Consider the following 8,028-nt stretch of genomic DNA (forward strand, 5'->3'; position numbering starts at 1 on the left):
GAGAGACTGAAACTTCACTCTGATAAATATTAAGTTAGCCTCCCTACATCTAATCTAAAAAGTATTAGGCTCATTCGACGTGTTTTTGCACAAAATGAACGAATATGGCAGAAGAAAGCGTCGCTCTGTCTTGCGAAACGAGATATTAATCATTAAAGTTGATTTTTTAGGTTAGGTTAAGAAATTCACTCCTGGAGGAGTGAAGTGAAGTTCACTCCTTGTCGGACTGGCGTAACTATCACGTTTCTTGGAGTGAAATTTCACTCCCAAAAATTTAGAGTGTAATGTCATATATTAGGTATACTTACTATTCGGCATTACTTATTATCGATGACTTGAATAAAACTCAAATTTTGTTTTTAAAGGCAGTTGACATAATAAAACCAAATATTAAATATTTTTATATTGTTTAATGTTCTTTAAAGTAACTATTTCAAAATGTACGACATATGTGGTGCAGAAACAGGCATTATCTTTTTTAATATTTATCATGTAGAATATTTAACGTGTGTTAAAAATGGAGATACTAATTCCGAAAATTTACAAATATAATCAGACAAATGATTTTGAAATAGCGTGCATTTAAAAAAATAAAAAAAGGTGCACATCTCTCTTAGAAAGATCGTCTAGATATCAAATTGACGTTATTTGTCATCATTTTAAAATTAGTCAAAATGATATCTTTAATGTCATTTTTACGTCAAACAAATGATGACAAATAACGTCAGCTTGCTATTTGAGCGTAGCTATGTTTGATTAAATATTTTCGCAATATTGCAATTAAAGAAGGGCAAGATATAATATCAGGTGACATAAAATAATGATCGGTATATTATTGACAAATAAATTTATCGTTAAAAAAATAACTCGAATAAATCTAAATTTTCCAAAATATTTGTTTTAATAATGCTTATATCAATTTTTGGTAAAAGTGCTTATGAATAATAAATTCAACAATTTCGCTCAATGATTCGAAATTCTCACGGTAAATATTGGCAGGTAACTCATGTACACTATAAATACACAATATATATACAGTAAACATGAATATTCGGCCAAATTTTAATCCTTCTCCGTGTACACGAATTTTTTGCGAAACAGGATTTGCACGAGAATATAAATGCACACCGCGAGATGATTATAGATAGATATGACGTAATACGTTTAAAAATGGGTTAATTAGAATACATAAAATCTCTATTTTACAAATTTTTAAATTTGTAACTCTCGTTTTATAATACTTGAATAATTTAATTATCTTTTATATTTATTATTAAGCATTTAATTATCTTTTATTCAAACTGCCAATATAAATGTAAGACTTTCTAACCGGAAAGATATTTAAATTTAAATAAAGATGCTTTTAAACAGGTTTTCGATATACATCGATAACATCCATATCGATTTATTGGAAAAACGGATTGGAAATTTGTGATTATAAAGCGTATTGTAGAAATTTTTAAGATGTAAAAACATGCAATATATGAATGGTATGATTATAGTGATATGACGTGATTTACGCAATAATGGGAATGTAAAAAAAAAGTATTCGTGTTAGAAATTTACAGGATTTTGTTGTATTTTAGAAATGGCACTTTTAATTATTCACTTTTCGTAAAGTATTAGCAATATATTCATCACGTATGAATTCTTAGTATTGAAAGTACATCGTAATATATTTTATATACATATATGCATCATACGTTGTTGAATATATCGTATGAATTATAATAAGATTATCATATAGAAGTTTGCAGAGTTTGAGTGTGAATATAATTTTATTACATATTTGCAGCGCTCTGAATTTATTTTAGACATCAAGCTTTAACAAAATAGCTGTCTAAGTTTTTATTTGATGGAAAAAATATATTTATATGTGTAGATATATATCTATACATATTTAATATATATATATATATATATATATATATATATAAGTATATATATATAAGTATATATATAAGTATATATTAGTAAATTTGGAACATTTAATATTTCTAATAAGTCGATATAGGGTGCGGTCCACTTGACAAATACCTACAAATGCGTCGAGTTCGAAAACTTCGAAATTTTTGTTTGACCAATCGGAAGAAAGAATTTTACTAACTGACCAATCAAAAAATGCTTTGAAGCATTCGTAACATCAAGTGGACCGTAACCATAATGTTTAAAAATTTTTTAAATATAAATAGTATGCATTACTCTAATAGCATACTTTATTCGAGGAACGTTCTGGCGAACGTTCTTAGAACACAGAGATATCCTTTGAATGTTTTTTGTAACGTCCCTTGGAGATCTGTGCTATTAGGGTAATTACATTGCTAAATAGAAAGAAATTTGAAAAATAACTAATATTGGATTTCGGTTGCGATAACAGTTATAGAAAATTTTCTTTTTTTTAATAGTGCATTCAATCGATAAAAGTATTCCTAGGTTCAATTTTCAAAAAAACCTTTTATTCGAATTGCTATTCTATTGAAATATAACAGATTGCACTTTTATCTCGCTTTTCCACGAAATTCCTCACGGAAATATAGAGAAAGTTTTCGACAGGGATATTGTTGATGATAATCTACAAAAAATTTCCCGTGAATTCTTTATTCTTGTCGCGTGGTGCGATGATAGAGATTGAGTTCGCTCGCTTCGAGGCGGCTTTCCGTTCTATAGATTTGTATGTCTTTTGCGAAAAAATTCGATCTCTCGTGGTTGTGTGCATATATTCGAGTCGTGATTTAAACGGACGAATAAGAGAACGAGTGAAATTTCCTATGAATATTCTTCCAACGAGTTTTCCAACGAGCTCAATCGCTGAGGAGCAAGAAGACTGCATATGTGCAATGTAATTATCCGCGAATACGGATTATTGCGAATACATTTGAGTATTCCCAGACAGCATAGAATATTTATGATAAATATTTATTATTATTTATTTTCTGAAATGTTATATAAATATTTTATACATATTTTATATAAAGCTTTATTCGAAATATTATTAAAAGATAGATTAAATATTTAATGTAATATTTATGATAAATAAATATTTTTGTTAAGTATTTTTTATTTGAATTATTATGTCTTATTAAGTATTTCCATAATATTTACTACAAGATTTACAATAAATATTTTATAATCTTTATAATAAATATTTATAATCTATGCAATTTAAGATCACAAAGATATTTGTGAAATATTTAAAATAAGCCTTATAAATATTTATAAATATTTTGTAAATATTTTATAAATATTGTGTGCTGTCTGGGTTCAACGTGCAGTTAAATGTATCGCGTGTTTCTTTTTGTTTATAATTTTTGAATTAAAATATCCTTATTTTCATCAATATGAACAAACATTTCTTATACTATATCTGTGACTATATTTATCAAAATAATTACAATAATATTATCTAAAAGTAGCAAAATAAATAAATAATCGCACACACGAAATGCTGCAGTTAATTGCAATGTATTATATCAATAAAAAATTATTTAGTTTCATTGAAGCTATTTTTGTTTTAATAGAATACAAATTATTATTTATATACGAAACATTTTTTATATCTTGACAAATTTGTTTAAATTGTTTAATACCACTCTTGTTTATGACCTATAAATAGAGTTTTCTCTGTATTAAAAAATGATATGAAGAATCCTTACTCGGTGACCGCAATTGTTTAAAAATCAATTTTTGGGTTTTAATTTGTAGGTTAGCTGTTAGCTATAGATGAAAAATGTGTTAGTTTCCAATTCTCCAATAACAAATATTTGATAAAATATTTTCGACTAATTGAAACTTTTATTTGCCCTTTCAAAAAGTTTATCGTGTATCTAAATGAGGTAAATAGAATGTGAGAAAAGTATTGCGGAGTGCTGTGGAATGAGAGCATAACTCTAACGTGAATCTATCAAACATTATCAGCGTTTAATAATTTATATAATGTAATTGACACTCTCAGGACAATCATTTTTTACGTTTCGGTATTTTTCTTGATAATATTCTGTTCATACGATACACATGCACGCAGAATTGTGCTAACAGAGCATGTTTTGTCTATCTTTGACAATGTGATTCTGTTGAAAGTGAAATTACATGCAATTTCAAAAAATGTAACCCTTCACTGTTATTTTTAAATCATTATTTTTTGTTTTAATTGGTTCTCGCATTCTCTTATTTTAGTTATTTTTTTCGCGTTACTATATCTCATCGCATTATATGCTGCTTGTATAGACACAAAATTTTTCTGATTTTCCGTGGCTCGTTACTGTGTTAGGCGCGTAAAAGCGACTCGTGTCAGTATCTTACTTCTCAAACAAAGTTGAAGTGAAATCCGCAGCATCGAATGTAATTTATTTTCTGGGAAATAATGTCCACATCAGACGTCTTTTTCTGTGCGAGGCTAGAAAGGTGTGCGACTGAAACAAAGTGACAAAGCAGCAGGACGAAAGAAGAGAGAGGGAAGATGAAGAGAAAAGACGATAGACAGAAAATTGAATTTTTCTACACGCGCAAGCAGAAGTTCTAAATAAACGGCATACTGAAAGCAGTTTGAAACGTGAAGCACAGATTTTCATTTCGCTTCTTCAAAGAGCTGGTTTAAAAGCACTTTTTTTCTTAATGATTAAAGAGCAACATATATATACGATAGTCGACTTTGAAGCTTACATCAGAGTAGATATTGTAAGTCCACAACTATTATTGTTAAATAAGTTTTCCATTGAGATTTATCCGTCCGAATAGAGACGTGATCTATGATCTCCGGCGTCAGTTTATACGGCATACCTTTAATTTCTACTACTCTTTTATGTTCTTTGTAAAGATGTATTTTATATTTCTAAGTATTTTAAATCGTATTTAACATATTGCTTAAACTCAACAAAAAAATTTAGTTTCGCAATCACAATTTTTAAAATATTAAACATAATATATATAATGTGTATACGTATGTGTAGAGAAAGGAGAGAAGAGAGGAATAAGAAGGATGGAGTATATGGAAGGACGTTAGAACAGACGCTTTGTCTTGCATTCATCCGCGTGGAAAGAGATGGAGCAAGTCGAAAACATTTAGCTGACTCTGAAATATGACTCAACGTCCCGATAAGACGTTATGACTCCGCTTTCAAGAGTCGTATGATCGTGAGTCCTATTTTGGGTCAAGGAACTGAATCCCTTTAATCCGGGGCAGGACCGTGTGCGAACCTTTGTTAGCAGGAGATACGAGAAAATAATGAATAAAAAAGAAATTACAAATATAATAAAATGTTCTAGTTAAAAATATATATGTATGTATATAGGATTAATTCGAGACTCAACAATTTACTTAGTTTTAGAATCATACTAGCATACTGAATAACAATTTACTTATTTTACATCATTAAATTAAGAGAGAGAGATTAGGCGTTTAACATTTACTTAATATAAGTAACTGGGTGAGTGTATGTGTGTGTGTGTGTGTGTGTGTATGTGTTCGCGACATCAATTCGGACCTAAATAATAAATACAAAGAAAAGGTGTCGTAAAGTTAACTGAGTGAGCGTGTGTGTGTTTAAAGGAAAGAAAATGTGGGGTGGATGGAAATTAAAGCTAAATTAAAAGATTTATGGAATTTCATTGATTGTGCATGAAGAGGGTGGAAAGAAGTTTAAGAAAAATGCTACTGAGACTAGAAAAGGATAGGGAGAGTGGGGAAAGAAAACAGGGATGAAAACATCTGGAGGCTGTCCGGTTATGGCGTTTCGGACTTGGTCGGGATCCGCGTTTTCAAAGAATATAGTGAAGGTGTTTGGGGGAAGAGGCTCGGTAAAAATTTGAAATTGTGAAAAAAGGGAATTTAAGGATTGGTGATAACCGTGATGATAATAATAATGGGGACGAGGTGGGGGAGATTCAGCTTCAAACTCCACGCTCGACGCGGTAGAGTCAGCGGAAGAAGAAGGACGAGAAGGAGGGGGAGAGCAAGTTAGAGAGATTGTGCTAGGAGTAGGAAGGGGGGTGTCAGGAAAAATTCGTTGGGTTAAGACAGGTGAAATTAATTTTGCGTTAGGAGAAGGAGAACAGGGAAGAGGTGAAGGTAAAGGTGTTACAACCGGGGGAGATGGAACAGGTTGAGGGGAAGGAACTGGGGATGAATATGGATGGTAATCAGAAGGGGGAGGTACGCTATGGGAAGAAGGGCCTGCGACTGGATCTTCGATATTGTTATTACTATTATTATTACCTAAATTATCATTAGGACTGTTATTTTTATTATTAATATTATTATCATTATTATTATTATTATTTAAATTAGTTAAAAATTCGCGGTAGATTTCATCCAGGAGTCGATGGGCCTCCCTGATCTGCTGGCTTCTTTGGCGTTTAGCAGCGCGTCGGGAAAGGTGTGAATGAGGCGGCCGGTCACTCACTACAAGATTTTAAGAAATTGAAAAAAGAAAATTGTTTTATATCAAATTCTGCATAAGAAAGGAAGTAGGAAGAAAATGCGAGGATTCGGCAGGTAAATGGAAGAATGGAGAAGTGAAGTTCGCGGATTAGGCGAGTTTCTAAATAGCGGATATAGAATCCATCAAATAATTCGATGAATATTGAACGAGCATGATAGGTGATCGAACTCGAGTGGAAGAGTGGAAGTAAAGGGTTAAGAGGAATAATGTGCAGAGGTTGGAAGGGAAATTGATTAAAATGAAACAATAACGATCGATGCATAACGCGAGGTAAGAAAAAGGAAAAAAAAAGAAAAAAAGGAAAAGAAAAAACAAAAGGGTAGAAATGGGTGACTCACTTTTTGAAGCCTCACTCGGATAAATGATGTGTCGTTCCTGGCTCCGAAGTTTGTCTCGAAGTGATGATTGCCTTTGAAACGATGATGGATATTGGACAAACGTTAAATGAATAATTGTTGCACAATGATAATTGTTCTGACCGATTCTAATAGTTGACCGATAACTGTTCTAATAGCTTAAGCTCACTTTGCGAACGACTGTGCTTTTTTTTTTAATAACTACTGTGCTCGGCTCGCGAGATCACAGTTTATATAGAACTATCTTTGGAGGTGGATCTTTGTGGGATGTATTAGCTTGACAGATTAAGATTTTTGATTGGCGGGATTTGCTTCTTGGAGGGGAGGTTACCGACGTTCAAGATTCTCAATAATTATTCAAGGGGTGGTTATGAAATCGACTCCGCCTGTAACGTAAGTCTTGATCTATGATCGCTTATTGGAGAATCGCCATCTCTTTTGTTTAAAAATTTTTGAGATGGACGAGAATCTATTGGTGGGATTGATTCTAATCATCCGCCCCGTTTCTTACATCGGATTGGTCAACTTTGGATAATGTCACCAAGGATAGGAGTGGGTGGCTAGAGTAAACTTTGATTGTCTCGTGTGAAAATTATATCGCTAGATTCACGGTCTCTTCTTAGAACTATGTCTACAGAAAGATTGTCGGCAGTTACGTACGCACAGTGTTGGATGACGATAAACAAAATTCCTCTTCGGGTCTCAAAAGTTTAATTTATGATTTTTAAACCTCCGCAGCAAACTTGATATCTAGTTTTTGTTTAGAGTTAGGGTTAGTCGCCGGTATTTGTTGTGTTTTAACTGCAAGGGTATGGAGTTTCTATTAGGATTGATTTATTTATTTATTCGTTTATTAAAAAGAGAGTCTATTACGATCCTTTGTCTTAAGCGGACCGTGATCTCTACGTCTGAAAAATTTTATCGCCTCCAACTCTCCATGGTTGATATTTTGATATGAGATGAAAGAAAAAGGATTTAATTACTCTTTGACTCTCTCCTTAATCAGTCTAGCGACTGTTGATAACTAGTTATGTTTCGTAATTGATATAAGAGTGACGACGATCAATCTTCCATGAAAGAAAAGAATCGTGGAGTCTACAGGATATAACAACACATACACATTATACTTATATATATTCATATATATGTATATATATATATATAATACCCAAGATTATATTTAAGGCGGTTGTATCGCAAAATAATTTTTCTTAAGATTTGTTTGAAACTTTTAC

The sequence above is a fragment of the Trachymyrmex cornetzi genome, unplaced genomic scaffold, assembly GCF_001594075.2.
Source record: "Trachymyrmex cornetzi isolate Tcor2-1 unplaced genomic scaffold, Tcor1.1 scaffold521, whole genome shotgun sequence".
Classification (NCBI taxonomy): domain Eukaryota; kingdom Metazoa; phylum Arthropoda; class Insecta; order Hymenoptera; family Formicidae; genus Trachymyrmex; species Trachymyrmex cornetzi.